The sequence below is a fragment of the Nerophis ophidion genome, linkage group LG11, assembly GCF_033978795.1.
Source record: "Nerophis ophidion isolate RoL-2023_Sa linkage group LG11, RoL_Noph_v1.0, whole genome shotgun sequence".
Lineage (NCBI taxonomy): Eukaryota > Metazoa > Chordata > Actinopteri > Syngnathiformes > Syngnathidae > Nerophis > Nerophis ophidion.
This window is the reverse complement of record NC_084621.1, coordinates 35,298,095-35,314,477: the sequence shown is the minus strand read 5'-3', so window position 1 is coordinate 35,314,477 and position 16,383 is coordinate 35,298,095. Positions and strand designations below refer to the sequence as shown.

Here is a 16,383-nt window from a genome sequence, read left to right as displayed (position 1 = left end):
CATGCTTGAAGCCGGTTAATAGACGCGTATAAACCCACACAGCAAGATACTCCTATACGGATCCACCTTCAAGTCGCCCAACCCGCGTTACTCTCACATTTGTTTTGGCTCCTCCTAGAAGATCTGTTCCGCCTCTGAAAATTGTATGAATTGGTATGCGCCGCCCCAAGGATCGGTCCCGCCCACTCGTATTCTGAGCGGACCAATGTCTGTTCCGCGGACGGACGTGAACGCGCGCCTATCTTGACTTCGCTGAGAGACTTATTGACTTTGCTGTGAGACGAAAGTAAGTATTTATTGATTTCTTGCTACATTCACAGTAAATATCGGCGATTTTGTGTTTAACATTCCTAGTGCTAAAGATATTCCCCTCTCCTTGTATCCTTTCTTCCAGCTCTACCGTCTCGCCGAGTGCCAGCAAGAGTCGGTACTCGTCAACTCAACTCCTCAACTGGAGATAACTTTCTTGGTAAAAGACTGATTTCAGAAATAATATCTCAGCATCCAATAACCATGGTTAACAGATCAAAACAATTTAATACCAATGTATCTCCCTTAGCACCTCACCATGGGGGAGGACGTATTCATATGCCTTCACCAGTACCTGCATTAAACATGCAGAGAGTTACACAAGGTAAAGACTGAATTCTGAAATATTAGTTAATAGATAGGCCCCTTGTGTATTATCAGTCATGGTTAACCGATGACTCGCTCACATTGCCCACCTCACTAGGAACGGCAGTCCCCCCTCGACTCCCTCAACATGTGGCAGACAGAGGAGCCTGGATCCCGCCTGGCCTACAGGCCAACATGGCGTGGGGGAAGAATGGCCGACAACATTTCCTGCTCTGGTGAGCAATAACTGACAAATACCTGATGGTCATTCAGTGCCACAGATTTGGGAAAAAATTCAAATTCACAACCAATCACATATTTTCTTCAAATGTTGTCAATAACTTTTGTCATTAACTAACACAGCTGTTTGTCAACAGCGGCTGAGGTCCAGATCCTTAGCCTGGTGGAAACTATTAAACACACCCAAGACCAGCTGATGGGGAAGGTCAACTTCTTAACCAGCAGGTTGACCAGTACCCCGGGGCCAGAAGTGGAAATGCCAGCCAATATCCAGTTTCCACTGGAACAGTTGGATGCATTTGAGGTACTTTTGAAGGAACCATCAAATGGACAAGCTCGACAAAGAGTGGTGAGGTTTCTTAGTTAATACGAATGGTGCCATTAAGTTTATTGATTGTCCATGATTATGCAAATATTCTATTTGATCAGCCCCGACAACCAGGCCTGTCCTGAACCGCCTTTTCCCAGTGGTAGGATTATGTCAGTGAGCCAAAATCTGCCTGGTTTGACATCGTGTGTAAAGGTAGCATAGGTCCATGAGCCAAGAGAACATGTTCTGTTTTTTTTTTACATTTCAGGACGCGTTCAACAGGAACAAAAACATTTTAAATGCAACTTCAGCTTAAAAATGTTTACCTGTTTGTTTAGAGAGATGTCTATGCCTTTTAGTTTTCTTCTTTGGCCACCATTGGAGGCCAGGATGTGAAGCGGGTGACCTGGAACATCCTGGGCAGGATCTTCACAGATGATGTTTCACATCAGATCATTTGGAAAGGTGTCAACAACAAAAAGGCCTTTAGCAGGATGGCAACAAAGGACCTTGCTTTTCAGTAAGTATATAATTCAAAGTAATATTACATACATTCAAAGTCAATAGTGGGAGCAGCCTTGAAAATCGTAGCAACCATCATGCCTGTAGCTGCTCCCAAACGTATTCTCTTGGTCAGATTAACATAACGCTTCAACACCGTCATCACTGTAAAAAATAAAGTAATACAAAATCACATGAGGTAGTGAAAACATTCCTGTCAACTATCTGAATAATGATAATGACAAAAATCCTACATTTCTGACAACATGCACTTTGCTGTGAGACTCCCTCCTTTTGATTCCTTTCGTCGCTGGCACTCTGAACGGCGTTGACAATGGCTACGATTCTCTCCGCCTCTAATTGAGTAATTAATTGGACTTGTTCACGTTGCCTCGTGCGCTGCAGCTGGCTACCTAACGTGATACGTTCGGAGTTGAAAAATTGTGTCCGACATCTAAGTAATAATTTCGCCACATCTAGTATGTGTGTGACAATCATTGGTATTTTAACTTCAAGCCAACGTCATATCACGTGACCCATAACGATCCAAATAACGATATTGTTTGAACGTTTTGGATGTCTTCCACACCTACACCCTGATCACAAATTCAGTTTACGCACCTCTTATTTTAACCACCTCCTGTAACTTTAAGTCATGTTTCTTTTTCAAATGTAATCACCTTAATACCTATCTCATATTTTGTATTGTGTAAGCATACTTGGCTTTGGATGCTACATACCACAAACAAACGTATTTGTCTTGTAATCTTGTTTGATTACAGGTGCTGTAAAAAAAAAAATGTGGTGACAAGGTCAGCCACAGACGCTGAGGTCACCAAACACGCAATCAGCTGGTTCAACCTGGCGGCGGATCGGGCAGCTAGTGTCGAGTCCCGCATCCACCTCCACAGACGGAGGAATAGAAATATGTATCAATAAAAAAACTTTTATTGAACTTGTCATTCACCAGTTATTCATTTTCTGAAATGTTAGCTGTGCATGGAGCAGCACTGCTTTTAAATTGTAGCCTAATAGATTAAATATTTATATGTACTATATTTACTGTTTATATACATATCTATATATTATATATTTACTTTATAGAGTGAATTGACCATTTTCTGTTTCTGCCTATTGGCACTATTGTTAGTTTAAAAATACAAGGCAATGCATATTTATAAATATGCATTGCCTAAGCTCATAAGCTTAGGCCTATATTGCTGTAGTACGATAAAATAGGAAAACTAACACTGTAGTGTTAGTTTCCTATTTTATCCTACATCAAGAACAGAAGGGATTTTGAAAATAAGATAAACGGGTCCAAAATGGACCCGGGCCGGATGTGCCAGGGTTTTTATGAGTCCGTTGCTGGTCCGCGGCGGATGTCAGGCGGTAAGTGCGGGTTCCAAGCGCACCCGCCGCGGAGGTAAAGTTTTGATCATGGATGTGGAGCATATCCAGCTCGGAGCGACGGCGGGTCCGCAACTCGCCTCCGTGGCGGATCCTTTCTGTGGACAGATGGACCCCGATACGATTCCGTTTCGCGGTTTCGTTCCGGAAAGCGCGAGTGTTTTTGCTGTGTGGGAAGTGTTTGGAACTCAGATGTGGAGCCATCGAGAAGGAAATCGTTGCCTTCTTGCTTTTTACACAATCGGTCTGTCTGCTCTCTCTGTTTTTCACAACTTTTGTGCAGATACAGTAGTAGTATTGTAGATGTTTTGATCGGACAGCTGCAAAAACACTGCAAAAGTTACCCATCAAGCTTTTAAATGGGTAACATAAGGCACTGTTGGCAGAGATGCTAACAGTGCCTTTCAAAGACAATACATTATTTCGCTTTCTTCTGCCACTGCTGACGTTCTGGTTGTTGTAGCATGAAAAAGTTTGATACGAAACACTGTGTATAATTTGCCAACCTTGAGACCTCCGAATTTGGGAAATATGGGCAGGTTTGGGGGGACAGGATTGAGGTGGGGTGTGGGGTAGGGTGTATATATTTTCAAGTATTTCTTTAATCTATATATATATATATATATATATATATATATATATATATATATATATATATATATATATATATATATATATATACATATTAGGGCTGGGCAACGATTAAAAATTTTAATCAAAGTTAATCGCACTATCTGTCCGATTAATCGCGATTAACTGCATTTTATACGCAAAGCCCAATAATGAATTCAAAAGTAGTGTGTAGTGCACCTTTATTGGAATATTCTCCCACATGAACAAAAGCGCCAAAACTTTTGTTGTGCAAACACAATTTAAATCAGTCCTTGTTAAACAGTAGCAGTTAAATAGCATATTTATGAAAATCAACTCAAAAAATGTAAATACAAACATTTAAGCTTATTGCCACTGCCAGGGTATTTAAGTTATCCATCCATCCATTTTCTACCGCTTATTCCCTTTTGGGGTCGCGGGGGGCGCTGGCGCCTATCTCAGCTCCAATCGGGCAGAAGGACACCCTGGACAAGTCGCCACCTCATCGCAGGGCCAACACAGATAGACAGACAACATTCACACTCACATTCACACACTAGGGCCAATTTTAGTGTTGCCAATCAACCTATCCCCAGGTGCATGTCTTTGGAAGTGGGAAGAAGCCGGAGTACCCGGAGGGAACCCACGCATTCACGGGGAGAACATGCAAACTCCACACAGAAAGATCCCGAGCCTGGATTTGAACCCAGGACTGCAGGACCTTCGTATTGTGAGGCAGACGCACTAACCCCTCTCCCACCGTGAAGCCCGGTATTTAAGTTATCCTGTTTGTTATGGAAAATATATATAATCTACATACAAATCTCTGAGCCACAATCATAACATCTGAACAGGCAATTTCTGAGGTAACAGCAGATTTTTTTTTTTTTTATCAGGGATCTTATGTTTAAAAAACCTATATTATAGGTAGTGGGCTGTTTTAGGGAATTTTTGATCAAATTATCCGTAGTAGCAATATTAATAATGTTGTGTTTATTCTGCGTAGTGCACTTAGAATAATTATGACCATATCTAGGAATTGATATGATGGGAATTTTCCGATTGTTTGCTTGGTGCTTTGATAAACTGAACACATCATATACATGGTACTATATTATGATGAGCCAGGGAAATAAAGAACTACCCTACCCAGCATGCAACAGGAGTGACGAGCATGCGCGGTAGCCCGGTATAGGTTGTGTCGCCATGACGGCATCTTGTATGTTGTGATATGCACGCTCTGAAAGCAAACGTTAAGAACTCAGCCAACACTCCTCGTTTGCATTATTCATAAATAGACAACACATATACTCCGCTGCTTCACAGGCAGCTGGATGTAGCTGGCAAAGTATTCCCATGCTAGCTAGCCGGTCTAGCAAGCACGTGTCATTCAGTCCAAAACGGCCCAATCTATCCACATTCAGAATTGTCTGGTGGTCATAAGTGATCCCGGAGTGACCACGCTGTAAGCCAGCCATGAAATTTGCAAAATTGTCCGGTATTTTTGCCGAATGTTCCATCTTTACCAAGAGCCCCTCGAAGCCGAATCGGGTGCAATGTGAGCTGGGCGGCAGCCGAAGGCAGGGCACTTGGCGGTCCGATCCTCGGCTACAGAAGCTAGCTCTTGGGACGTGGAACGTCACCTCACTGGGTGGGAAAGATCGTGAGCTAGTGCACGAAGTGGAGAAGTTCCGGGTGGATATACTCAGACTCACTTCGACGCACAACAAGGGCTCTGGAACCACTTCTCTCGAGAGGGACTAGACTCTCTTCCACTCTGGCGTTACCGGCAGTGAGCGACGACGGGCTGGGGTGGCAATTCTGGTTGCCCCCCGGCTCAAAGCCTGCACGTTGGAATTCAACCCGGTGGACGAAAGGGTAGCCTCCCTCCGCCTTCGGGTGGGGGGACGGGTCCTGACTCTTGTTTGTGCTTACGCACCAAACAGCAGTTCAGAGTACCCACCCTTTTTGGGTACACTCGAGGGAGTACTGGAAAGTGCTCCCCCGGGTGATTCCCTTTTCCTACTGGGGGACTTCAACGCTCATGTTGGCAATGACAGTGAAACATGGAGAGGCGTGATTGGGAAGAATGGCCGCCCGGATCTGAACCCGAGTGGTGTTTCTTTATTGAACTTTTGTGCTCGTCACAGTTTGTCCATAACAAACACCATGTTTAAACATAAGGGTGTCAATATGTGCACTTGGCACCAGGACACCCTAGGTCGCAGTTCCATGATCGACTTTGTAGTTGTGTCATCGGATTTGCGGCCTTATGTTTTGGACACTCGGGTGAAGAGAGGGGCGGAGCTTTCTACCGATCACCACCTGGTGGTGAGTTGGCTGCGATGGTGGGGAAGGATGCCGGACAGACCTGGCAGGCCCAAACGCATCGTGAGGGTCTGCTGGGAACGTCTGGCAGAGTCTCTTGTCAGAGAAAATTTCAATTCCCACCTCCGGAAGAACTTCGAACATGTCACGAGGGAGGTGCTGGACATTGAGTCCGAGTGGACCATGTTCCGCAACTCTATTGTTGAGGCGACTGATCGGAGCTGTGGTGGCAAGGTAATTGGTGCCTGTCGGGGCGGCAATCCTAAAAGCCCTTGGTGGACACCAGCGGTGAGGGATGCCGTCAAGCTGAAGAAGGAGTCCTATCGGGTCCTTTTGGCTCATAGGACTCCGGAGGCAGTGGACAGGTACCGACAGGCCAAGCGGTGTGCAGCTTCAGCGGTCGCGGAGGCAAAAACTCGGACATGGGAGGAGTTCGGGGAAGCCATGGAAAACGACTTCCGGACAGCTTTGAAGCGATTCTGGACCACCGTCGCCGCCTCAGGAAGGGGAAGCAGTGCATTATCAACGCCGTGTATGGTGCGGATGGTGTTCTGCTGACCTCAACTGCGGATGTTGTGGATAGGTGGAAGGAATACTTCGAAGACCTCCTCAATCCCACCAACACGTCTTCCTATGAGGAAGCAGTGCCTTGGGAATCTGTGGTGGACTCTCCTATTTCTTGGGCTGAGGTCGCTGAGGTAGTTAAAAAGCTCCTCGTTGGCAAGGCCCCGGGTGTGGATGAGATTCGCCCAGAGTTCCTTAAGGCTATGGATGCTGTGGGGCTGTCTTGGTTGACGAGACTCTGCAGCATCGCGTGGACATCAGGGGCAGTACCTCTGGATTGGCAAACCGGGGTGGTGGGTCCTCTCTTTAAGAAGGGGGACCGGAGGGTGTGTTCCAACTATCGTGGGATCACACTCCTCAGCCTTCCCGGTAAGGTTTATTCAGGTGTACTGGAGAGGAGGCTATGCCGGATAGTTGAACCTCGGATTCAGGAGGAACAGTGTGGTTTTCGTCCTGGTCGTGGAATTGTGGACCACCTCTATACTCTCGGCAGGGTTCTTGAGGGTGCATGGGAGTTTGCCCAACCAGTCTACATGTGCTTTGTGGACTTGGAGAAGGCATTCGACCGTGTCCCTCGGGAAGTCCTGTGGGGAGTGCTCAGAGAGTATGGAGTATCGGACTGTTTTATTGTGGCGGTCCGCTCCCTGTACGATCAGTGCCAGAGCTTGGTCCGCATTGCTGGCAGTAAGTCGAACACATTTCCAGTGAGGGTTGGACTCCGCCAAGGCTGTCCTTTGTCACCGATTCTTTTCATAACTTTTATGGACAGAATGTCCAGGCGCAGTAAAGGCGTTGAGGGGTTCCGGTTCCGATTAGGTCTTTGCTTTTTGCAGATGATGTGGTCCTGATGGCTTCATCCGACCGGGATCTTCAGCTCACACTGGATCGGTTGGCAGCCGAGTGTGAAGCGACCGGAATGAGAATCAGCACCTCCAAGTCCGAGTCCATGGTTCTCGCCCGGAGAAGGGTGGAATGCCATCTCCGGGTTGGGGAGGAGACCCTGCCCTAAGTGGAGGAGTTCAAGTACCTAGGAGTCTTGTTCACGAGTGGGGGAAGAGTGGATCGTGAGATCGAAAGGTGGATCGGTGCGGCGTCTTCAGTAATGCGGACGTTGTACCGATCCGTTGTGGTGAAGAAGGAGCTGAGCCGGAAGGCAAAGCTCTCAATTTACCGGTCGATCTACGTTCCTATCCTCACCTATGGTCATGAGCTTTGGGTCATGACCGAAAGGATAAGATCACGGGTACAAGCGGCCGAAATGAGTTTCTTCCGCCGTGTGGCGGGGCTCTCCCTTAGAGATAGGGTGAGAAGCTCTGCCATCCGGGAGAAACTCAAAGTAAAGCCGCTGCTCCTTCACATTGAGAGGAGCCAGATGAGGTGGTTCGGGCATCTGATCAGGATGCCACCCGAACGCCTCCCTAGGGAGGTGTTTAGGGCACGTCCAACCGGTAGGAGGCCACGGGGAAGACCCAGAACACGTTGGGAAAACTATGTCTCCCGGCTGGCCTGGGAACGCCTCGGGATCCCCCGGGAAGAGCTAGACGAAGTGGTTGGGGAGAGGGAAGTCTGGGTTTCCCTGCTTAGGCTGTTGCCCCAGCGACCCAACCTCGGATAAGCGGAAGAAGATGGATGGATGGATGGATATTAGGGGTGTGGGAAAAATCTATTCGAATTTGAATCGCGATTCTCATGTTGTGCGATTCAGAATCGATTCTCATTTTTGAAAAAATGTATTTTTTTTTTATCACACCAACAAACAATGCACTGCAATACCATAACAATGCAATCCCAATTCCAAAACCAAACCTGACCCAGCAACACTCAGAACTGCAATAAACAGAGAAATTGAGGAGACACAAACACGACAGAAAAAAAAAAAAAAAGTAGTGAAACAACAACAGTATCAATATTAGTTATAATTTCAGCATAGCAGTGATTAAAAATCCCTCATTTACATTATCATTAGACATTTATAAAAAGAAAAAAGAAGAACAATGGTGTCACAGTGGCTTACACTTGCATTGCATCTCATTAACTTGACAACAAACTGTGTCCAATATTTTCACAAAGATAAAATAAGTCATATTTTTGGTTTGTTTAATAGTTAAAACAAATGTACATTACAGGAATCAGTTGATAAAACATTATCCTTTACATTTATAAAAGCTTTTTTTTTTTAAATCTACTACTCTGCTAGCATATCAGCAGACTGAAATCCTATGTATTGAATGGATAAAGAATCCTTTCAAATGGGAAACATATCATTTTTATATCGAGAATCGCGTTGAATCGAAAAAATTGATTTATAATCAAATCAGGACCCCAAGAATCTATATTGAATCGAATCGTGGGACACCCAAAGATTCGCAGCCCTATTATATATATATATATATATATATATATATATATATATATACATATATACATACATATATATATATATATATATATATATATATATATATATATATATATATATATATATATATATATATATATATATAATCCGTTCATGAATGACTGTATCTGTTCGGCCACCGTGTTCAGTGGAGAAGACTGATCAACAAAATTTGCAGGCAGCATACCCCTTCCCCTTTCAAGCTGTCCTGGATAAACTGAAATTATTTTTTCCAATCATTTTGGAACTTGCAAGCGTATTTTTTCATCTTAGTTGTCGTCACCATGTCTCTTCTTCGTTCTTGTTCTTTGTCTCTGTTATGTTTTTGGACATTACTACTTGCTGTAGCCTGGAAGTAATGCATGATGGAAATCCGGATATTGTATGTCATTGTATTAACGTGCCGGCCGGAATAAACACACGCTGAGAAATAGCTCCGTGCCTGCCGACTTTATGGGTTATAGATAAACCTATGGATAACAGAGACAAATATAATAGTCTCCTTTTCAGGCGAGAGAGGACGCTAAGGGCTGTGCCTTTAAGGCACGCCCCCAATGTTGTTGTCCAGGTGGAAATCGGGAGAAATTCGGGACAATGGTTGCCCCGGGAGATTTTCGGGAGGGACACTGAAATTCGGGACTCTCCCGGGAAAATCCGGAGGATTGGCAAGTATGGAAACACACTGCACCTTTTGCAAGAGAACAGGTTCATGGCAAATCTGAAAAAGGGCTGTTAAGACGTTTGCTAATATTTGTGTTCAATTAGTTTACAATAGAAAGGTTTCTGGTGTATTTAGTTAGTTTGACCATTTTGTTTTCCGATGTGAAAGAGCAGTTAATTATTTTCTTTGTCTTTGTATTTTTTTGTCCGTTTGGATGTGAAATGGTCTTAAATTATATTCACCAGGGTCTTAAAAAGAGGCTTAAATAGTCAGAGACCCTGTTTTATTAGAAATGGCAACAGCAGAGGATGAATGCCCCACAACAAGAGGATAATGCCGCTGTACGCCGAGATGAGCAATCGCATTTTCTTTCGCTCCCGCTCGGGAATACAATCAATCCTCGGATGATACCACACTTCCTCATCTTTCTACTGTGGACCACGGATTTATATTTCAAACCACCACGGATACAATACCCTCTTGAAAATGAGAGTCATGAACGCGAAAGGTACAATCACTGCGATTTCTCCCTCCTTGGTAACTCATCGGCGAAGCACCTGGGTTTCGGAGGTAATGTGATCCACTCATGCCTCACAGTGGATCGGAACAGAAGAAACAATCCACTGACTGGAAGGATAGACCGAATATCTACAATTTTACTATTACTTCTACTCTCAGGAGACACTGAATTAAACCCTGGACCAATAACCACCTGGTTAATGTTATCTCGCCTGGCAAAGCCTAGCAATGTTGTTGCTAACGACGCCGAGGAAGCTAGGGTAGCTGCGGGATCTCGTCGGAGCTATGCTAAAAACATTAGCTCTCCACCTATGCCAACTCCTACTTGTTCATCACCACACGAGCTCAGCTGCGTTCCAGCAGTCGGTGGCACGACGCAGGACTTCACCCCGAATATTGGTGCGGTTGGCGGCCCAGAGATGGTGGAAGACAGTTCTGACACCGGTGAGGACAGCGGCTCGGCGGCGGACGGCGTAATGGCTTTTGACGACACCCTGGCCACCTTTAAAGTCGGCAGTGCGGAGGTCCTCCTAACCTCTCCTGAAACCCTGAGGGTCATCGCCGCGTCACCTGGACCCCCCACGGCCTACACAGGTTTCGGGGGACTCTTCCTGGATCCCTGGTATTGTTCTTCACCTCACCAAAACCCGCGAAAACCATGTCAACCCCCACCACCTCTACTTGGCCCCCCTCCCCTTCTTCAACCACGCCCCTCCCCCATCACCTGGACACCAAACAATGGGCCTCTCTCCCCCTCCCCCAAGTCTTGCCACAGATACCTCAATAACAACCCACACCCCCCATCTTCTGGACAGTACCTTTCCCCAACGGACTCTGATGTTCTTTTTGGTTCTGGTGGGCTACCTATCATGCATCTTAATGGACACACTCTCTGGAAATAAACTCGACCAAATCAGAGAAATGTTCCACAACAATAAGGTAAAAATCCTGTGTTTCTTCAAAACTAAATTAGATGAAAGTGTTTCTGACTCAGAGATAGAGATAGAAAACTTCTCGGTCATCAGAAAGGACAGGAATAAACATGGTGGTGGTGTTTGTATGTATATTCAACAGGATATTAAATACATAACTCGCTCTGATCTCAACCACAATGCCTTTGAATCTGTGTGGGCAGAAATAAAATTCACAAACGCTAAGCCGGTACTGATAGGGACTGTATACAGACCCCTAATCAGAGGGATTGCTATGGTGCTCTTGAAGAATGTTTAGCTGGTGTAGACAACGTGAAGAAAATTATAACTGGAGATCTGAACACAGATATTCAATGCAGAGATGCGCCTGTTTTCAAATCTTACAGCAAGTTCTGTAATCTGCACGCTCTTTCCCAGCTAATAACACTCCCTACATGGGTGTGGATTCCACCCAATCAACCATAGATCTCATCCTCATATCAGACCGGCATAATATAAAAAATAGTGGGGTCATGATCTGTGGTCTTAGCGACCACTATATAACCTACTGCACGCGTAAAATAAGTAAACCCAAGGCCAAATGCCACATAACAGCTCTATCCAGATCCCTTAAAACATACTCCAGTGATAATTTCAACCTTAAATTAGGTGAGTGGGACTGGTACCCTGTGCTCACGAGCAACCTGGTTGAAGATGCTTGGGATCGCTTCAAAACAGTGTTCCTGGCGATACTAAATGATATAGCTCCCGTGAGAACAGTCAGGATCAAAGCCTGCTCTGAACCATGGATCAATCCAGACCAATTAGCTGCCATAAACGACAGCGACAGAAAATACTTCAAATAGCAAAAGTGTAAAACCAAAGTAAATAAACAACCCAATAATAATAACCTCAAATCACTCCTTTTAAACCCTCAAAAAGCAATGCAATAAATTAAGAAATAAGACAAACAACCTGACCAAATCCTTAAAAAAAAAATTATATCAATGATTAAATAGAGGAAAACACAAATAATACACGTGAGCTATAGACAATTCTCAACAACCAGCTTCCTGGATGCAGCCAGAAACTTAAAACCAGACTCACCAACATCAACATCAAGGAGGGTGACTCCCTCATTACAGACAAAATGGAGGTAGCAAGCAGACTTAACACCTTTTTTCACCAGCATAACCAAAACTCTCGTTATCAAGCTGTCCCATCACTCTGGTCGCTTTGGTGTAGAACACATTAAAGCCTTCTACAGAAAGCTAGGAGTAATCAACAACAATTTCAAATTAGAAATGGTCTTAGCTAACGAGGTGCTTAATAAATTGAGCGCGCTCCACCCAAACAAGGCCACCGGCCTTGACAATATCACCTCCAGATTCCTCATGGACTCTGCCACCACCATTGCCCTAATTATCACACATATAATAAACCTCTCAATCAAACAAGGCCAAGTACCCAAAGATTTCAAGATAGCAAGAGTAAACCCCCTTTATAAAAAAGAAAGCAAATTAGAACCTGGTAACTACCGACCTGTTTCTATTCTCAGTTCCATTTCGAAAGTAATGGAGAAAATAGTTTATGAACAGGTTGATAGATACCTTGCTACTAATAAACTAATGTACAAATTCCAATCCGGCTTCAGAACTAACCACTCCACTGACACATGCCTTCTCTATCTGACCAACCACATCAAACATGAGGTGGACGCGGGCAAATACTGCGGCATGGTCATGCTGGACATTCAGAAGGCCTTTGACACCGTTAACCACGCTATACTGTTGGATAAGCTCAGAGCAATCGGATTCGATAAAACCTCATCGAGCTGGATGCAATCTTACTTGGAGGGGAGGACACAGGTGGTAGAGGTGAACGGCACTGTGTCCCCTCCCCTCTCAGTAAGCTGTGGAGTCCCCCGAGGCAGTATACTAGGACCTTTACTGTTCGTAATATACGTAAATGACATGCCATCAGCAGTCACAAAGTTCCAACTGAAATGCTGTCCACCAAAACACAGCTCCACGTACCGTATACCGTAAGTGCAGATAGGGCTGCCATTGGCTGCTTCCATGGAGGGGTCATGGGACTCGGATCAGCATGTCCAACCTTGATGCTCCTCTGCGTGCCCGTGTCACACAAGAACCATCGTCCAGAGATGGAATCCTGGAACAAAGAGCCGAGCCTACCAGTAGGCCGCTGCTGAGTGCCAGCCCTGCCGTTTCCCGACGGCGGTCCACTGAAACTGCACGGCGGACGCCTGACTTTGGTCCCGAACCTTGCATGGAAAAAAACGAAGGTCAGAATCCGGTTACCGCCTGGGGGGCGCAGCAGCACCAGCGAGAGTGGAAGAATCTGCCATTGGTCTTTATGCCCCAGCCGGAAAGAATGCAGCCACATCGGTCCAAGATGGCCGTGTTGGCTAAAGCACCCAGCACCTGAGAAGGCAGGAGTCTCAGGAAAAGCTGCACAAAGAGGAATCCAGGCCTATGCTCACCTAAGAGGTCTAGCATGTTGTCCATTGGGTCAGAGGGCTTCCAATCGCCAAGCCTCTGCAATAAAAAAAGGCGGCTAGCTCTCTCCGCGTCAGAAAGTTTGAATGTCTTCAAGAGGTGAGCCTTCGATATGAGGTACTTGTTCCTCTCCGGTGGATGGGTGGGTATGCTAACCACTCTGGTCACCGCAGCACTCCCGAGAGAGGAAACAACATAATAAAACTTAGTATCATCCTGGGTGATACCACGCAGGGCGAACTGTGCCTCGGCCTGGGAAAACCACGCAGTCAATGTAGATTCCCAGAACTCGGGCAGCTTCAGAGAAACCGCATTTGCCGTCATGGTCTTAATGTATTACTTTTTTTGAAACTACTCTGTGACATGTGCTGTTGACCTCTTGGCCAGGTCACCCTTATGAAAGAGATTTTGATCTCAATGGGTTTCATATCTGGTTAAATAAAGGTTCTAAATCACCATAAATGATTCCCGGGCACGGCACCGCTGCTGCCCACTGCTCCCCTCACTTCCCAGGGGGTGATCAAGGGGATGGGTCAAATGCAGAGGACACATTTCTCCACACCTAGTGTGTGTGTGACAATCATTGGTACTTTAAAGGCCTACTGAAACCCACTACTACCGACCACAAAGTCTGATAGTTTATACATCAATGATGAAATATTAACATTGCAACACATGTCTATACGGCCGGTTCAATTTACTAAATTTTAAATTTCCCGCGAAGTGTCCCGTTGAAAACAACGCGGAATGATGACGCTTATGTTGACGCGTGCCTGTGACGTTATTGGTTGTAGCGGACATATTATCCCAGCACCACTCACGGCAAAAAGTCGTCTGCTTTAAATACATAATTACACAGTATTCTGGACATCTGTGTTGCTGAATCTTTTGCAATTTGTTCAATTAATAATGGATACTACAAAGAAGAATGCATTTGGTGGAAAGCGCTGTATTTCGGCCATCTGTAGCAACACAAACACAGCCAGTGTTTTTTTGTTTGTTGTGAAGCTTTATATTTGGAACAGAGCGGTCAAGCGAACATGTTTCTCTACCACATGTCAACCGGCAGATTTCTGTGAGAAAATTGTGGTAATAAGTTGTCTCTTACCGTAAACATGAGCGGAGCTTGTGTCGTTCCTCCTGCAGCTGTCAAAGAGGCAGCTGCGACTTTCTTGGCTCCTCCATGGCTTCACTCAGAGACACTGGCGGTCACCACACCCCTCCGACTTTCAGGTATGACTTTATAATTTCACTAAAACACTAGTAAAACAATAATCAGATAAGGGATTTTCCAGAATTATCCTTGTAAATGTGTCTAATAACATCTGAATAGCTCCCAGTGTCATTTTTTTTTCTTCTTCTAGTCCTTCACTCTCACCATCCTCATCCACGAATCTTTCATACTCACTCCAATTAATGGGGAAATTGTTGCTCGATGCTGGTGGCTATGATTGTAATCAATGTGCGGATGTGAGGAGCCCTACAACTCGTGACGTCACGCGGACATCGGCTTCTACTTCCGGTACAAGCAAGGCTCTTTTATTAGCGACCAAAAGTTGCGACCTTTATCGTCGATGTTCTCTACTAAATCCTTTCAGCAAAAATATGGCAATATCGCAAGATTATCAAGTATGACACATAGAATGGACCTGCTATTCCCGTTTAAATAAGAAAATCTCATTTCAGTAGGCCTTTAACTTAACTTTAACTTTTTTCATTAGCCATCAACTATAATTGTCTCACACCCTTCAACCTTTTTTCCAGCACGTTGAATGGAAAATAAGTCCAACTTTAGTCTTGGTCATGGAATACTGGGCCAGTTTCACACCCTTGTAAGGGTTCTAGAAAGTGTGTGGGAGTAGTTTGCCCGACAAGTCCAGAAGAGCTTCTTTCGGGGCTCGGAAACGTCAATGACCATGCTGTTCTGTTACAACTAAAAGTTGTAAACTCTTATTGTCGAAGTGCCATCCATCCATCCATTTACTACCGCCTGTCTTGTTCGGGGTCGCTGGAGCCTATCTCAGCTGCATTCGAGTGGCAGGCGGGGTACACCCTGGACAAGTCGTCACCTCATCGCAGGGCCAACACAGATAGACAGACAACATTCACACTCACATTCACACACTAGGGACCATTTAGTGTTGCCAATCAACCTATCCCCAGGTGCATGTCTTTGGAGGTGGGAGGAAGTCGGAGTACCCGGTGGGAACCCACGCATTCACGGGGAGGACATGCAAACTCCACACAGAAAGATCCCCAGCCCGGGATTGAACTCAGGACTACTCAGGACCTTCCTATTGTGAGGCAGATGCACTAACCCCTCTATCACCGTGCTGCCTTGTTGAAGTGTGTTGTGTTGTATTGCTTGTTATTTAATTAACCCTATAACATGTGTATTTGTCGCCATCATGTGGTCAGGGCAGTTACTACACCTTTGAGAAGCGTGTACTTTGAATCAAACTTTATCGACCGGAAGTTGCATAATCCAAGCAGAGAAATCAACGGTGCCAAAACGTACTTTATGAAACTTGTTTTTTTTCTAAAATATTTTGAGCTACATTTACGATTTGTGATGAAATGAGATCTTTGTCATGCTCATTAACGATAATTTGCGATGTAATCTAAGATGGCGTCGTAGTACACTGCAAAAACTGAAAGTAAGTAAGTAAGATTAAATATCTCAAATAAGGGTGAAATATGCTTATTTTCTGTCTGATAAGGTAATTCTTCTCACTAAGCAGATTTTATGTTAGTCTTTTACTTGTTGTAAGTGTTTTGGTCCTAAATGATTTCAGTAAGATATTACAGCTTGTTGC

At 44.9% G+C, this 16,383-nt stretch overlaps 1 long non-coding RNA gene across 1 annotated transcript; it reads left to right on the top strand.

Annotated features, from left to right (window-relative positions):
* Nucleotides 1–556: 556 nt before the first annotated feature.
* LOC133561420 (uncharacterized) lies at nucleotides 557–1,116 on the top strand. Its single transcript, XR_009808689.1, has 3 exons — nucleotides 557–634; nucleotides 734–851; nucleotides 993–1,116. It is a non-coding gene; the product is annotated as an uncharacterized LOC133561420 (long non-coding RNA).
* The last annotated feature ends 15,267 nt before the right edge of the window (nucleotides 1,117–16,383 follow it).